At 42.3% G+C, this 17,725-nt stretch overlaps 1 protein-coding gene across 7 annotated transcripts in view; it reads right to left on the reverse strand.

Moving 5' to 3' along the window:
* Azin1 (antizyme inhibitor 1) overlaps nucleotides 1-10,664 on the reverse strand; it is a 31,865-nt gene extending 21,201 nt beyond the window's left edge. For 4 of the 7 annotated variants that reach the window (NR_125913.1, NM_001301688.1, NM_018745.5 and 1 more), the window contains exons 1-2: nucleotides 10,279-10,636; nucleotides 5,843-5,979 (exon numbers count right to left, since the gene is read on the reverse strand). The gene's annotated coding sequence lies outside the window, so the exon portion shown is untranslated. Of the gene's footprint in view, nucleotides 1-5,842; nucleotides 5,980-10,278 lie in introns of all 7 variants that reach the window. The other 3 variants (XM_006520117.2, XM_030248661.1, XM_006520114.4) reach the window with 2 other exon arrangements.
* Between the last annotated feature and the right edge of the window lie 7,061 nt (nucleotides 10,665-17,725).

Below are 17,725 nucleotides of genomic sequence, written 5' to 3' on the forward strand. Positions count from 1 at the left end.
GAAAGGACTTTTACAACCATATTATACTCATGTATTGTAGACCTTCCGTTTGGATGTGTGCGACTCTATAGTCTGGTACAAGTGACACTATCCTACTGAATGGTAAACTAGGTAAGATGTTCAAGAGTCTAGGGTACATAACTAGGACCAGAGGATTTCAACTGGCAAATAGCTTAAGCCTTTTACTTGTTTTCCCATTATGTATTCATACATACTCCAGGAGTTAAGGGGATAAAAATCATTCATTTTTAAGACTATCTCAGGATTATTATGGTTTCCATGTAGAATATAGTAGAAAATATCAACCTACTCTATTTACACCAAATTTGACATGTTATGATACTGAGCTAAGAAAATACAGAGCCAGATATGGTGGCACACATCTTTAATCTCAAGAGAGAGCAAAGCAGGTGAATCACTGTGATTTTGTGGCCACCCTGATCTACACAGGACAGACAGCTGTACAAATAGAGATAACCTGGGCTCAAAAACAAAGAGCAAAAAGGGAAACTACACATTTTTATTCTACTCATTATTGTGTGTGCATATGCCCCTGTAGGTATGTAGACATCAGGAGATTCTATAAAGTCAGTTTGTTTCCTCCATCCTATATGGCTTCCAGGGATTAAACACTTGCCAACTCAACCATTCATTGAACCAGTCCGAAGTAAATATTTTTTAACAATTTAATGACAGATCTTTGAAGTAATGAGCAAGAAATTAAAAATTTAACTTATGCTGGGCAGTGGTGGCGCACGCCTTTAATCCCAGCACTTGGGAGGCAGAGGCAGGCAGATTTCTGAGTTCGAGGCCAGCCTGGTCTACAAAGTGAGTTCCAGGACAGCCAGGGCTACACAGAGAAACCCTGTCTGGAAAAACCAAAAAACCAAAACCAAAACAAAAAAATGTAACTTACAACATACAGCTAATAATGGTTTCTGTCTACAGGACAATGTCATACAGCGCTGTATCCTAAAAATGTTGATCTTAAAACACCCAACTAGAATATTCAACTGAAAACCCTCATAGTCAAAAAACCTGAGGGAGTTTAGGGGAAGAATAGTGCTTTGTTACATCTTTTGTTAACAGCTCATATAACACACACACACACACACACACACACACACACACACACACACACTACAGTGGAATCTCACTCTGTAGCCCTGGTTGGCCTGGAACTTGTTATAAGACCAAGATGGCTTCCAACTCAAATCCACCTGGCCTTGCCTCCTTAGTACTGGGATAAAGGTGTATGCCACCATGCCCAATAGCTTAAAAGTAAAACAAACCCATGTTTCATTTATTTTCTGACAGTCTCACATATATATATATATATATATATATATATATATATATATATATATATAATTTATCCATCCAAATTAACCCAGGCACTCCCCAACACACCCTCTGCTCTAATATTCCTTCCCATTTTTTGGAACCAGAGTCCACTCAGTGCTGCTGAATGATCTTACATAGGTCTCATACAGGTAACCACAGCCACAGGGAATCTGAGTGATAAATCATAGCAACAGCTGTTTGAAGTCTATTAATGCGACTCCATTCACAGTCATTCTTCCAGAGCAGTTCTAGGACAACAGGGAATCCAAAATTAAACTGTGTTTCAAAAAAACTAAAAAGTTAATACAACTCCAAAGAATGTCATGACTAGACATTCAAAATTACTCAAGCAATAAAGCCACACACACTACTATCAGAGCAAAGCATGGGTGTGGTAGTACATATCTAACAAGTGGATCTCCAGGAGTTTGAAGCTAGTTTTGGTCTATATAGCAAGTTCCAGGTTAGTCACGATTACATTAACAACAACAAATTACTTAATGGAATGAACTAGCTCAAAAATCGACTGTTGATTCGAACCCTTATCCTGAAACCAAGTGTAATAATAATATGTGCCTGTAATTCCAATGCTTAGAAGGCTGAGGCAGTACTGCAGTGATTTCCAGTGCTTACTATAGTGAGACCCTGACTTTTATTATAAATAAATGAATAAATGCCAGGGAGAGGGAGAAAAGAAAACCCACCCCGATGCCCAATCCTAGAGACTAATACCTACACAAAAATACAAATAGAGTACTGGAGACAGCTCAAATACAGTTCATATAGTCAAACAGCAAGGATTTCCATAAGGATAATGTTTTAAGTTCTTCCAAAAGTTCCCCAATTATTGTTCAGCATATTAATCCTATGATTCTCCACTCCCATTCCAGTGACACAACTATCATATAAAAAGAGACTGTATTTCTAAGGCACTATATTTATTATTCTAATGGAAACCCTTGAAACAATGTATGTCTGGATTTATTAAGAACAATCAGGTAGTACAAGTTAGATATTATGTAACACTCTACAAGAGTTAGTGCCCTGTAATCATATTATTTCTAAAACAAAACTCAAGAACATTAACACTATATAGAATAAAAATAGCTTTTACTCAGCACAAATTCAGATTTTCTCTCAAATTAGTTTGCACTTGGGGCAAGCCTAAAACATGTGCCTACATGGTGGAAGGTGGAACTAACTCCTACAGGTTGTCCAGTCTGTGGCATATGTCCAGACAGACAGACAGACACACACCCAACCCTCAATAAACAAATGTAAATATTTGCAAAAGAACAGATGCCATAAAACAGTCCTCTAATGTACCCCAATAATAATAAACAAAGTCCAATACTTAATGAAGCAAAAAAATTGAGTTAGGTTTATCTTTTAACTGTGGACTCTTAAACTGCCAAGTCTGGTGGAACAGGCCTTTAATCCCTGCACTTGAGAGGCAGAGGCAGGCTGATCTTTGTGAGCTGTGAGTTCCAGGCCAGCCTGGTGCACATAGTGAGTTCCTGGTTGGCTAAGGCTATTTTAAAAAAAAGTTTTTCAATCTTATAGCTACTACCCTCTGAAAAGTATATACCCATACTTGAGTATGTCTCTCCTCTTCCCTGGAATATCTCTCATTTCTACTCATCCCTACCTTAACTAAAATCTGTTATAAAAATCTTTTAATAAAGTGAGAATATGATTCACCAGGAAAAGGTACTTGGCATGCAACCCTGGAAACCGGAGTTCAATACCTAGGATTCACATTGGGGAAGAAAGCTTGGCTTCCACAAGCTGTCCACCAACCTCTGTTAAGTGTGCAGTGATATATATGTGTACCACCTCACACGTGTAAAAACTAAACCCCAACTGGTTAAAATGAAACAAACAAATGGGTCAGGGTCTCATGTGGCTCAGACAAGCCATGAGTTCCTGACCCACTACGTCCCTAATGCTTGGGCTCTGTAGATTGCATGGCTTTGGAGCTATTTTTATTCAACAGAATCTATATTATAGCCAAAATAAGAAACACTACTGTGATCTACTGTTTTCCTAAGATAACTGCCCCCTACCCCCATCTTTGCCACCTGGCTGGCCTCAAACTCAAAGATCCACCTACCTCTGCCTACCAGGCACTGGGATTAAAGGCATGCACCACCACCACCTGGCTTGATTTTTCTCTTCTTAAAAGGAATACTTATTGACTACACTAGAGCTGAGGAGTAACTTGAAACTGCCCCATCTGAGATTTTTTTTTTCTAATACTGCTGTTTATTCTCATGTAAAACCCATTTAAGTCTCAAAATTCCAAATTTCAATTACATGAAACATGGAGATGGAATTTTTAACTTTTTACAATGTAACTATTATTTGTATGTGCAGGTCATGTGTGTACACAGAGTCCAGAAGTATATTTCAAGTGTTATTTCTCAAGAATCATCCACATTTTCAAAGAGAACCTCTCACTGAACCTGGAGCTTCTCCATTCAGGCTACCCTGGCTAGTCCCAGCACTAGATTACCAGCTGGAAATGGTGGCATAGCACCATGGATCTGAGAGCACAAATCTAGCCTGCTTTATATAGTCAGTTCTAAGCCAGCCAGAACTAGTTAGAAAACCACTCTCTAAAAAATAATAAACAAATAAGTAGATAGACAGGCCTCTGAGCAAACAAACCAGCTTGCTGAGAAAATTATAGTTTGCATAGAGTTTTAAAATAATCCAGGCACAGAATATCAAGTAGTCAAAACATATCCTTGACTATCTGGAATGTGGTATGCTGGGAGTCTCAAGTATCTTTCAAACCATTGGTTTCTACAAGTTTAATAGATGAAACCAATTATAAAATATACAACTCTTAAAAAAAAAAAAAAAGGCAAAACATTTGACCAGCAGGATATTCATTACTAGGAAAATGAACTAAAATTGTTTTCACACTCATATGCTGAGATATAGCCTTACCAAATAGAATGGCAGAATCTTTTGCTTTACCAGGGGCTGGCAAGATAGCATCACAGGTAACAGCACTTCTTGCCAAGCCTGAAGACTGGGATCTGATCCCTGGAACCCACACGGAAGAGGCAGAGCACTAAATCCTACAAGCTGCCTCTCCACTTCACACACACGCACAGGGAATGTTTTCTAAAATGTCTTTGATGCTGAGGAATGTTAACTCAATGCAGCACTTATACAGTGTTGAGGAAGCCCTAGATTCAATTTACAAAGTCTGAGTCTTTTCTGATTCAGCCAATACTTATACCTATTAATAGGTAATTGAATATGAGAAATTATATTCTAAAGTCAAAATCCACTCTCCAAATTATATTAAAACTGGACTGGGGCTGGCAAGATGGCTCAGCAGGTAAGAACACTGACTGCTTTTCCTAAGGTCCCGAGTTCAAATCCCAGCAACCACATGGTGGCTCACAACCACCCATAATGAGATCTGTCGCCCTCTTCTGGTGTGTCTGAAGACAGCTACAGTGTACTTGTGTATAATTTATAAATCTTTGGGTCGGAGCAAGCAGGGACTGAGTGGGGTTAAGTGGAGGAAACAGAGGTCCTAAAAATTCAATTCCTAACAGCTACATGAAGGCTCATAACCATCTGTACAGTTACAGTGTACTCACATACATTAAATAAATAAACAAATCTTTATAGAGATTTAACAATATATCCTTTGTATATATAATATGTATCGCCCAATGATAGCGAACCCATCCAGAATATATGAAGATAAAAAAAGAAAGAAAGAAAGAAAGGAAGAAAGAAAGAAAACACAACAGGCAAACTGACTTGAGACACTTCAAAAACAAAACAAAACTAAAAAAAACCAAAAAACCCTGAACTGGTACAATTTTAAAAAAAAGAGATTTTGGGGCTGGTGAGATGGCGGTTAAGAGCACTGACTGCTCTTCTGAAGGCCCTGAGTTCAAATTCCAGCATCCACACGGTGGCTCATAACCATCCATAATGAGATCTGATGCCCTCTTTTGGTGTGTCTGAAGACAGCTACAGTGTACTTACATATAACAATAAATAAATCTTTAAAAAAAAAAAGAGGGAGATTTTATTTTTACTTCAAGTCCACTCTGGATGTATGTCCATCTCTGCTTCTGAGAACGTACATGTGTATGCAGGTGACAGGAAGTCAAGATGGGGTGTCAGATCCTCTCAAGCAGTTATAGGCAGTTGTGAACAACCAAACATGGGTGCTGAGAACACAAGTGCTCATAACCACTGAGCCTTGCCTCCAGACCTCAATAAAATATCTGAAGTACACTAAATATAGTGCTACTCATTATGCATTCAAGTCAAAGTTATAGTGATTCCATTGTTGGTAAGTACATATAATCTTACCTTACAAATAACCTTACACTTGTTATCTAACCTGTTTAATTTATTGATTTTAAGAATCTGAAGAGGAGACAGAGTTCCAATTCTGAGAAGCACTGACGCAGCGTTTCAATTGTATTCCTACCTCCTCCGATGTGAAGATACTTACATGGACAAGTTAGGAGATGGAACCCCCTATCATCAGCTAGGTTCCCAAGGTGGCTCAGCGTTGAAGTCGAACTGCTCTCTATACAGCACTTCTCCTAGGCCTTCTGGGTAGTTGTATACTCGGTCAGAAAGTTCGCCCTAAAGAAATAAAGAAAATAGAAAGTTCTGTGTTTTAAAAATTAGGCTGTAATTCAAACAGGTTGATTTAAGTAAGTTTTAGCTTATTTAATAGTGTTCTATTAAAGTGACATTCCAGTTCTTTATGGTACCAAATACTTGTAATCTCTGCACTTAGGAGGCTAAGCAGAATATTTAAATTCAAGGTCAGCCTAGGTTACATAGCAAGGTCAAAATGACAAAAAAAAAAAACAAAAACAAAAACAAAAAACCCTCAAATATTCTAGCACAAATCTTGGAACTATTTGGTCAAGTTCATACTATCCTTTGCTGCAAATTCCTACTACAATACTAAAGAGTTAGGCCTGGTAGTACACATATTTTGTAATCCCAGGATTTGTGTAAACAGACCAGGAACTACGAGTTCAAGGTCATGCTTTATAAAAAAACAAGAGCCTGAGGCCAACTTAGGAGACATTAGCCCCTGTCTCCAAAAGGAAAGTAACTGGGAAAGCCCTAAGCAAGTCTATATAGCTTTTCTCCTTATATCTAGTCCCTCTAGACCTATTTCATTTTACTATCACCAGAAGCAAATGAGTGTGAAGCTTGTCATACTACCAAAAAAAAAAAAAAAAAGTGCTACATTTAGTGCTTTAGAAATGGTCATTTCAATAATGGTTTAACTGAGTGGGGTTAAAATTTACAAAGTGCTATATATACAACCTAAATATATCATTTGTGCTTCAGTAGTTATTAAAGTACTACATCCTGATTATTATATTTCCTAAGAAGGGGTAGTAAAAAGGGAACCAGATACTAAATTAGAAACGATATACAAGGTCAAGAGTTTGTAGGTTCTCAGAAGTACTCTATAACCTACTTAAACAGGATCTAGGCAACTTTAAACAAAGCAAAAATGGTTCTACTTAGTGAGGAAAACTGACCACTGTTAAAAGCTGTAATCTCCAGCACTTGAGAAATAACAGCAGAAAGATCAGGAGTTGAACACCAGCCTCACCTACATAAGGAGTTGAAAACTAGTCTAGGCTCTATGAGATGATATCTCAAAACAACTTGTGAAAACTATGACGTTCAGATTCTAAACAATATACTGACCTAGCAACTTTGTTACTGTACTATATATTGAACCCATGGCCATCATGGATGCAGGCATTTCACCAAACTAAATTCCCATGTTTTAATCTATAAAACCTTCTACTTCCTCAAACACCTAATTTTTAAAAACTAAATCATGGCTGGGTGGTGCTGGCGTATGCCTTTAATCCCAGCACTCAGGAGGCAGGCAGATTTCTGAGTTCGAGGCAAGCCTGGTCTACCAGGACAGCCAGTGCTACATAGAGAAACCCTGTCTCGAAAACAAAAAACAAACAACCATGCTGAAAATTAGCTCATTCTTACCTCTCTCCTAAGGAATGTTAACAATTATCCTGGATAAGACATTCCCCCTGTTTTATTCACAGCTATTATTTGCTGCTTATGGCAATCCAAGATCAATTCTGTGAAACACTGAGGGCATTAAACTTTAAGACACCAACTAATGTTCTTCAGTAATATCTAAACCTTTTCATTTAACACAGATACTACTAGGAAATGAAGGCTCCCTGATTTTAAAGATAATTTAATAGATACAAAAAGTGGTGCACAGTGTAAGATGGACATTTACATACAGGATAAATGCAAATATTTATCTGGAGGAGATAGTATAAAGGAAGGGGTACGTGAAATGTGGATGAAAGGCAATACTGAAAAACAAATTCCTAGCCAAGCAATGGTGGCTCACACTTTGAATCCCAGCACTTGAAAGGCAGAGGCAGTCAGATCTTTGAGTTCCAGGCTGGAACTACAGAGTGAGTTACAGGATAGTTGTGCAATTTTGAAACTGTCTAGAATAAGCGAAAAAGAAAAAGAAAAAAAGAAAAGAAGAAAGAGGAAAGAAAAATTACTCTCCTTTAGAATGACCTGTGTAAATTGGGAGGGAGGTGGAGATGGGCAGAAAGGTCATGCAGCCTTAGGCTGGCTGGCCCTAAACACTTCTGGGGCCAAAGAGGTGAAATCCTGCCTCCATTTCCCAAATGCTGGGATTACAATCAATGTGAGGATTAGGATCTCAGAAGTGCTTCTCACCTGGTTTATAGGGTGCTGGAAATCAAACCCAGGGCTGGAGATTCTAGGCAATCACTTGACCAACCACAAATCTAGCTCCACCTTGACACTCCTCAAAATTGTTTTCCTCTTCGAAATATCTTTACAAATGTTTCTGCTATCTTTGCAGATTTTCCAAAAAAAAATTGTTTTTTTTTTGTTTGTTTGTTTTTTTTAGACAGGATTTCTCTGTACAGCCCTGGCTGTTCTCAAACTCATAGATCTGCCTTGCCCCAAGTGCTGGGATTAAAGGAATGCACAACTGCCCGGCAAAGTTTTTTAAAATCAGGCATATACATATACACACAATGGACTACCAGAAACAATTTATTAACATATAAAATATGCTAAATAAAAGCCTTTTGCACAAAAGCATGCATATCAATTGATTCCATTTAAGTCCCTTGATTTAAAAAAAAAAAAAAAAAGGAAGGCTAGATGGGCCTCACAAGAACTGCTGTGACCTGTCAGGAGGGCTAGATGAGGATGTTAATGTTCTGTCTTGACCTAGATGTAGATTATAAAGTTCTTTCTCCTCTCTTTGCACACAGGATTTTGCTTTATGTGACCATAGCTAGCTTCAAGAACTTCCTGGGATTACAGGTGTAACAACACCTGGCATCACTTTGCTAAAACGTACTAAATACAAGCCAAACTTGTCCTGAGCCTGGAGTCCTAGCACCAGGCTGATGAGGAAGGAAAATCAGACTCAAGTCTGGGCTACAAAGTGAGGTCCTGTCTCAAACAAACAACAAAATCTAATCAAACAGTACAAATAAATAATGAGAATTTTACTGCCAATTTCTAAAAATTAGAGAATGGGACTGTATTTAATGTATGGAAATACTCAAGTTAGAGCTATGAAGCATTTTGATGTCCGTAATGCAGAATTAGTAAGATGGCTGGAAGGTAAGTAGAGTAAAATGTTAGCTGCGGAATCTAAATTGAAGGTACCACTCTGAGTTCATTGTTGGGAATCATACTAAAACATTAGAGAAATAAATTGATTACTCATTTATCTTTATAACCTACAGTTTTATGTAAACACCCTTTCCTACTTATTACCTGTGAATTCCTCGGGGCTTATTGGTACCAAGCTTGCTTTCCTGTCGGGCCTAGTTCTCATAGTCCTTTCCTGAGGAAGTTAATCAGCTCTCACCCAGGCTGTGCATATATTAATGGTAAAACACCACAGGACAAGAACAACCTAAGATATCCACCACAAAACTGAGTTCAATCTGTTCAAACATCCTGAGGCTGTAAACAGTGTAAACTGCTTGCTTCGTTCAGCCAGTAACACACGTTCATGATACTTAATACCATAAAACGTTTAAACACTACTAACCGCTGGCAGCCAACAGAGTCCTTGATAAGCCGCATCAACCTACCCTTCGCCCTCTTTCTGCCCCGCGATCACAGCTAGGACCAGAAAACGAAGCCATGGTGACTAATCTCCAGGCTTCAGGAGGTGACTGGGGTAAGTGAAAGCGACTTGGCCCAATCAGGAGAGCCGCAGGGGCGGGTCAGCAGCGCCGAGGTTTCCAGAAAGGGCCAAAGGCCTATTCGCTTGCTACTTGACACCGGGGCTTCCCCGCCGCCGGCCCCGAGTGAGGTCAACTTTCCACCGCCAGAGGGGGAGCGCGCACTCCGCACCCCCTCTCCCGCCCGCAAGAATCCAGCCTCCTCCCAGCTGTCACCAGATGCCGGCTCGAGGCCCGCCCCGCTCCATTCATAACCCGGAGCCCCGGCCGCCGCAGCCCGTCCACTCCGCACCACAACCCCCTGCAGGCACTGAGACAGGGAGAGGGCGATGGGACCCCCAGCCCTCCAGGCTGCCGCCGGACCCCCTCCCCGGAAACAGCAATGCACCACGGGAGTGGGGTGGGGGCCGCATGCCGCCGAGAGGGAACAGCGACCACCGCCAGCCTGCCCCCGAGCGCGGCCCCACGCGCACACGCCCCCTCGCTCAACCGCGGCTGTCGGCTGCCGCCCTGGGTCGCGAGGCGCCGGCCGCCGCCCGGGCCACCGGCAGCCGCCACACACGCCGCCGGCCGCCATGTTCGAGGCCGCCGGCTGCGGGGCACTGCGGGGACACCGAGGGCGGCGTGGCCCAGCCCAGGCGCCGGACCCTCCCGCGCCCCTAAGTCCGGTACTCACGTGAGATAACGGCCCAAAGAGTCGGGTAAAGCGTCTTCTCTTTTTCGGCGGAATTTTTAAAGAGGGATGTGGTTACCTTGAGCAGAAATACCCAAGGCGGCCTGGGCCATAGGCTGCGGGGACGACGTGGGGGAAACGCGCGGCACCGACACCAGCTGAGCAGCAGTGGCGGCGGCAGCCGAACTGGAGAAATGGAGCGGCGCGAGAAAAAGAAGAAAGGCGCGAACTGGGTGGGGAGAGGATTCAGCCTCGTCACTCCGCAGAGCAGCAGAGCGAGAAGGATGAGAAGAGCAGAGCAGGAGACAACCAGAGAGAAAAACGGAAACACCGCGGCGAGAGTTGAGCCAGAGAGTGTGGGAAGGCGGTGCCAGAGACGCCAGTATTTATACTCAGGGGGGCGGGGGCTGCTGACGTCACAGACGGCCGGTCGGCCGCACGACGGGGGTGGGGCCTGTGCCGCCGGGGAATGTGGGAGGGGCGGAAGGGGAAGGACAGCCTTGTGCAGTTAGGGGGCCGAAGGGCGGGACCACCGGGCCTGGCAGGTGCTGGCCCGGCGCTCGCTTCCCGCCCTCGCGCTGCAGCCGCTCCCCAGCGGGCTGCTAGTTTCGTAGGCGGGGCAGAGGGCGCGCGGCCCAGCGGATCGCGGATCGCGCCCTCGCCCTTGCGGCGCCTGCGCGCCACGCTAGCAGCCAACGATCCGCTTTGTGAGCCGGCAGCTAGTCCATGCTGACGGCAGCCTTCGGGACCGTCCTGGGTCCTCGGCTTACCGACTCCAGTATTTTAGGAGAGGAGGGTGTGCGCCATCACGGGGCTTTCTCGGTGCACTAGTTTATGTAACAACTGTATACTATGCCCGGGGACTGTATTCCGAGGGAGAGGTTCCCGCCTCTCCATGGGTTGCGGAGCTCCGTTATGAAAATGAGTTCCCCGTGGCCAGCAAGAACCAGTCCGGTGTGGTTACTGAGGCTTTGATCGTACCAGAATGTTCCTCCGTGTTCGCATGTTGCAATATGGTGCAGTAGATTTTTTTTTTAAATGTGGCTTTTCTTTCTTTGTCTTCATTTTCAAAAAGGGTTGATGCAGTCAGACCCAGCCCTATTAAAGCGGGGCCAGTGTTGCTGAAGTTACATGACTTAAAGGCACATCTCTTTAATCCTCTGCATTTCTCGTTTGAAGTCATTCTTTTTTTTTATTCTTTTGTTTTGTTTCTCCAGAAAGGCTTTCTCTGTGCAACCCAAGCTGTCCTGGAACTCCCTCTATATACCAGGCTAGCCTTGAACTCTGCCTGGTATATAGGTGCTCCTAGGTGCTCCTGCTAAAGGCACGTGCCACCACACCAGGGTTTCTCTCTAATCTTGTTTGTTTTGTTTTGTTTTTCTTCAGTTTTTCGAGACAGGGTTTCTCTGTATAGCCCTGGCTGTCCTGGAACTCACTCTGTAGACCAGACTGGCCTCGAACTCAGAAATCTGCCTGCCTCTGCCTCCCAAGTGCTGGGATTAAAGGCGTGCGCCACTACTGCCCGGCCGTTTTTTCTCTATTCTCTATTATTTAATAAACTTTTATTACTAAAGTAAAATGACGGATGTAGCCTCCCCCCTCCCCTTATATTTAAAATCCTTTTTCTAGCTGGATGAGGTGGTGCATGCCTTTAATCCCAGCATAAGAAGGCAGAAGCTGATGGATCTCTTGAGTTCAAAGTTAGCCTGGTTTCTAGACAGCTTGAGCTACACGTAGTGAAACCCTGTCTGGAAAAAGGAAAAACCAAAGGCCATTTTATCACTAGCAGTCAGTCCTAGCCTGCTAAATCTTTGCAACTCCAGACTCAGCACAATGAAGGGGAGGGACAGGCAGACAGGGCACTTCTCTGTAGCTGAAACTGACCTCCAAATAGCAAGTCTCCTGCCTCAATTTAAGGGGATTGAGATTACAGTCGTGTATTACCCTATTTATGATGCCCCTTCAACGTAAGATCTTTTAAAGTAAGACCCTGAACCCTCTCTCCTTCACATTCTTTCACTCCATTTATCTTGTAATCGGTACAGTAATTAATAAATCACCAAGGCAGAAAGAAAGGAAGAGCTCTTGCAGATTTGGTAAGGCCAGAATGTTTCAGAGGTAGAGAGTATTACAAGTTGGGAACTGTGAGCTCAGTTTCTGGTTTTTGTTTCCCCTATTTTTCTTGACATATCTTAGCTTTCTCTTACCTCCTCCCTCTCCATCCCTCTCTCCCCTCCCCTTTTCCTTTTTTGAGATAGGAAGTTAATATATTGCCCGTGCTGGCCTTGAATTCATGTCAGTCTTGACCTCTAGAGTTCTGGGATGTGAAGTTATGATCCACTGTGCTCAGTCTCTAACACTTTTGTTAAGTTCTGATCCATTTAAACTGCAGCAACTTCCCAAGGAGGCTCTTGCCCACATGAACACACCATTTGACATTTTGTTTGCAGTCTAGCAGGAGAAATGGAATGTTCGTAAAATAACCAAATTGTTGACAGATAACAAGGTAAATGCTGTAAGGAACCAAGTAGAAGGAAGAAATAACTTCATCTGAGAGAAAAGTTCTCAGGAAACAGTTCAGAGTGAATCTAGGGTCTATGTTCCAGGGAAACAGGATTCTGTCAAAGGAAGCAGATGAAAGAAAGGGCAGAAATGGGTGGGCTGGAGAACTGGGAGTGGCTTTCCCGTTCCACTCTAGAGGCATGTTTGCAAAGGAGATTAAATAAAAAGTTCTATTAGGGAGGGATTGATAAGGAATTAGAACTTACCCTTCATTCTAGAAACATTTTAAATAGGGACAATATTGAATATCGTACTGATAATGTCATATACATATGACTAAATACATATGATATGCTGCTAGTTTTTTTGATTCATGGTCTAACTATGTAGCCCAGGCCTCCCAGTCATCCGGACGCTGCCTCCCTATTGCTGGAATTACAGTAGTATTCCACCACACACCGAGAGATGTTTTAAAAGATTATTTAGTGGATTGCAAAGAAGAAGATAGATGGTTTGGCAGAAATAAGCACAATCTTACTAAGAAATTCAGCATGTTGATGCATGCATATAATCCCAGGACTGGGGAAGCAGAGGCAGGAGGCCAGCCAAGTCTACACAGTAAGACCCTAACTCCCAGCTGAGCGTGGTGGTGCACGCTTTTAATCCTAGCACTTGGGAGGCAGAGGCAGGTGGATTTCTGAGTTCGAGGTCAGCCTGGTCTACAGAGTGAGTTCCAGGACAGCCAGGACTGTACAGAGACACTGTCTCAAAAAAAACAAAACAAAACAAAACAAAACAAAACAAAAAAACAAAAAAAAAAACAAAAGCCAAAACGCCGGGCGTGGTGGTGCACGCCTTTAATCCCAGCACTTGGGAGGCAGAGGCAGGCAGATTTCTGAGTTCGAGGCCAGCCTGGTCTACAGAGTGAGTTCCAGGACAGCCAGGCCTACACAGAGAAACCCTGTCTCGAAAAACAAAAAAACAAAAACAAAAACAAAAACAAAAACAACCCAAAACAAACAAAAAAAGACCCTAACTCTCAACAATAGTGATACTCACTCCCACCCTCCCCCTCCAAAAACCCCTAAACATATGTGATGGTACATGCCTGTAATCCTAGCACTGAGGGGAGAGGGAGTAAAAAGCAGAAAGATTGCCATACATTGTAGAACATTCTAGTTCAGCCTGGATGATGAGAGTGCCTCCCCTTTCAAAAGAAAGAAACCCAAATTCAGGTGGTCCCCTGGAAATGACGAACTGTAGAGCCCTTTGGTGTGAACTTGGGAGCCTTTATTATAGACAAAATTGAAATGTTGCACTGATAAGATAGAAGTTGAGCAGAATACCTAGAAAAGTGCTAGGGAGAGTGGACTTGGGCAGAAAATATTATAAAGGTGGGAAGAAAAAAAATGTGAGACCCAAGTACAGCCATTAGTGGAGAAAGGGTCTGAAAAGTTATTTAAGACTTTCTGTTGCCCAGTTTCAGTGGAGTAGGAGGGCAGGAGGTTGCAGAAGTTCAAGTGAGGAATGTTGACATCTCTGAGTGGTAGGATACTGGACTATAGCCTAATCCAACATTTACAGCAGGAAGGATTCAGCAACGTCAATTGAAACTATGTAGCCATGTGTATTCAAATGGAAAGAACAATGTTACCTTTTAATGAACACAGTAGAAACTTGAAAATTGTACGGAGTTAAAATAGACAACATAGTAGGGGACTAACAGAATGATGACTATCTAATGAGAACAGCATATTTAATTATGTTTGAGGTTTGGGGTTTGGGTTATTCTGCCAAGTCAGGTTACTCATACACAAATCCAAAGGTAGTGCCAGTGAAAATATTATTAAATAGAGAACCCAGAGATTAAAATCATAATTACATTTACACTTAGGTCATTCTGATCCATTGATTCAAACCTACTTGCCTTTGTGCCAATAGATAGAAAAGATTGAATAAATTTATAGATAAAGGTAGCCAGGCAGTGGTGGCACATGCCTTTAATCCCAGTACTTTGAGGCAGAAGCAGGCAGATTTCTGAGTTCAAGGTCAGCCTGGTCTACAGAGTGAGTCCCAGGACAGCCAGGACTACACAGAGAAACCCTGTCTCGAAAAATCAAAGATAAAGGTAAGTCACTCAAAAGTAGGTAAGCATAAAATCACTGGTGATTTTTAGTAAATCACATGTAGTCAGTCAGTCACATAAGTAAATATGACCAATAATAATTGAGAAAAAAATCTCAGCTAATGAGAGCTCTGGTTTGAATGCTTACGTCCAGATGTAACAGGATTAGCAGGTGGGGCCAAATGAGGTGATTAGATCTTATGGGTAGAGCGACTGGATGAATGCCATTATGAAGAAGAGTTCCTTCTACAGGAGCAAGTTCAGTTCCCCACTCCCTCCCTCTTGTTCTTGAGACTTCCTTATTCTATTAGGAGATTTCACAGCAAGAGTGTCCTTACTAGATCTCAGCCCCCTCCATCTTGGACCATTTGTTATAGCAATATAAAACAGGACAGTCTCAGAAGTTAAGACTAGCCTAGACTATATAGCAAGACCCTGTTGATGGGGGAGGGGGATAATGCAGAGTTTTATTACTAAAGGAGATGTCTAGAATATTCCCTATTTTATAGAAACAAAATAATACATCTATTTTGAGTAAAACAGTCATATATCTTGAAACATGAGGTCAGTGTGTGCAGCTCAGAAGTAAAACATTGCTTGCTTAGCCTGTGCAAGCCCCAGGTTGGATCCTCAGTTCTGCAAAAAAAGCCAAGCAAATAAAAAATATCTGATAGTCAGGGATAGCAATGCATGAGTTATTCTCTCTACCTGAGAGATAGCAACAGGAGAGCCAGGAGTTGAGGGTCATCCTTAGCTGCAAAGGTCAATGAAGGTCATCGTGGGCAACCTGAGACTATGAAGTGTAGGGTGTGTGTGTGTGACAAGTAACATTTAGAACCTACTCCCACAGGTTTTCCTCTGATCTCCATGTATACACACATGTATGTACACATACACACATATATCATAGATAATTAGTAGCTATTTTTATAGTAAAAAGTAAAGGTTGTTAAAACAGTTCTGTGCCAAGTATAAAGTTCAAATTATAAGCTGTTCCCTCTGAAATATGTAAAGAGAGTATCCCTTTATTTTATAGATGTAATTCCTTTACTTGGGTGGGGTTTCACTTTGGATAAGGAATACGTTTATTATGTATTTATTTATACACACTGTAGGACCAGATCAATAGGGTCACATGGCCTTCCAGTCTCTTGGTGCTCTGTGTCCCAAGCACTGGCCATCAGCCAGGCCCACATCTCCCTGGAGACAGGATGCATAGCAAACAGGGGACTAGATCCTAGTTTCAACTCCAAGCGTGAGAAGTTCAAAACACCCTATTTTATTTCAGTGGCTGTGTGTGTCACTGGATGTAGGTCAGCATTTTAGCTTTCCTGAGTGACCTGGATGGTTTCTGATAAGCGAGTCAGGAGATACTCTGACGTCTTCTGTTACTTCAAGAAACAACAGATTACTCACTGCTAATTTAAGAGGACTGATTTAGAAATCTACGTCAGAGGCCAAAGTGATAATCAGTTTTATGAGTTAAATGAAATTTACATGACCCATAACTCTGATGTTATGTCTCTCTGTGTTCTTTGGAAGTTAGGAAACCCTTGGAAAACTAATTTCATTTGCACTCTGCTGCCAGGCATTGTCTGATGGCAGTATACTGTTTGTTGGGTAGGACAATACATAGTCAGAAAGGTTTATAGCTCTTATCTCAAAGCAGTTGCCTGGGGTAGCCTAACATTTGTGGTGGGGCTTAGAAAATAGGAGCTCTGAAATCAACTTCTCTGCTTGAATTGTGGTTTGCTCTGTATGCTTTAATAAGTAGTATAGCTTCGTGAGCTAATTCTGCTGCCAGAAATGATTGTTAATAATGGTATCAAGGCCAGTGGCTGAGCTGGTAAGGCATCTGCTCTCAAGACTGAGAATCTGTGTTCAATCTCAGGGATTCACATGGTAAGAAAGAATCAACTCCCCCCAGTCGTCCTCTGAGAGTCATACACAAGCAAAACAAAATAAACAATACCCCCCAAACCCTCAGGTGTACCTCAGTTGGTAAAACGTTTACCTAGGATACTGGTGGCCCTGGATTTGTTCACAACAACAAAAGAGGAAAATGGGGATGAGGAGAAAAGGGAATGAATGGAAGAAAGAGGTTAAAGTGATTCTAAGCTTTTTGGTTAAGATCAAGTAAAGAAAGAGAGGGCTGGAGAGGTGTCTTGGAGGTTAAAAAGCACTTGCTGGTCTTCCAGAGGACCTGGGTTTGATTCTTCAACAACACCTGCACAGCAGCCCATAATGTGTAATTGCAGTTTCAAGGAATCCAGTTCCTCCTCCTGGCCTCCATGGGCACCAGACACGTACAGTGTACACATACACACATGCAGGCAAGACACTTACACACTGAAAATATTTGTTTTAGAGAAAAAGAAACTGGTACTAGGAATAATAGCCAAGCGGGGACGTAGACCTTTAATCCCAGCACTTTGGAGGCAATGGCAGACAGATCTTCTAATTTGAGCCTGGTGTAAAGAGCAAGTTCCAGGACAGCTGGGGCTACAAAGAGAAACCTTGTCTCAAACAGCAGCAGCAGCAGCAGCAGCAGCAGCAGCAGCAGCAACAGCAGCAACAGCAGCAACAACAACAACAACAAAGGCAATGGAAAAGGGAAATGAAAAATGTAATTAGATACAATTTCACAGCCTGCACTCTTTTACTTGAGACTGAGTTGAAGATTGGGAGTTGGAGGCCAGTCTAGGCAGAGACACAAGAGATCTACAACTAAAGTGTGTGTGGGTGCATGTATGTGTCTTATGGTTCTCTAGAGTCACAGAACTTATGGAATGTCCCTATAGTTTAAGGGAATTTATTGTGATG

This window comes from Mus musculus, chromosome 15, assembly GCF_000001635.26.
Source record: "Mus musculus strain C57BL/6J chromosome 15, GRCm38.p6 C57BL/6J".
NCBI classification, from domain to species: Eukaryota; Metazoa; Chordata; class Mammalia; order Rodentia; family Muridae; genus Mus; species Mus musculus.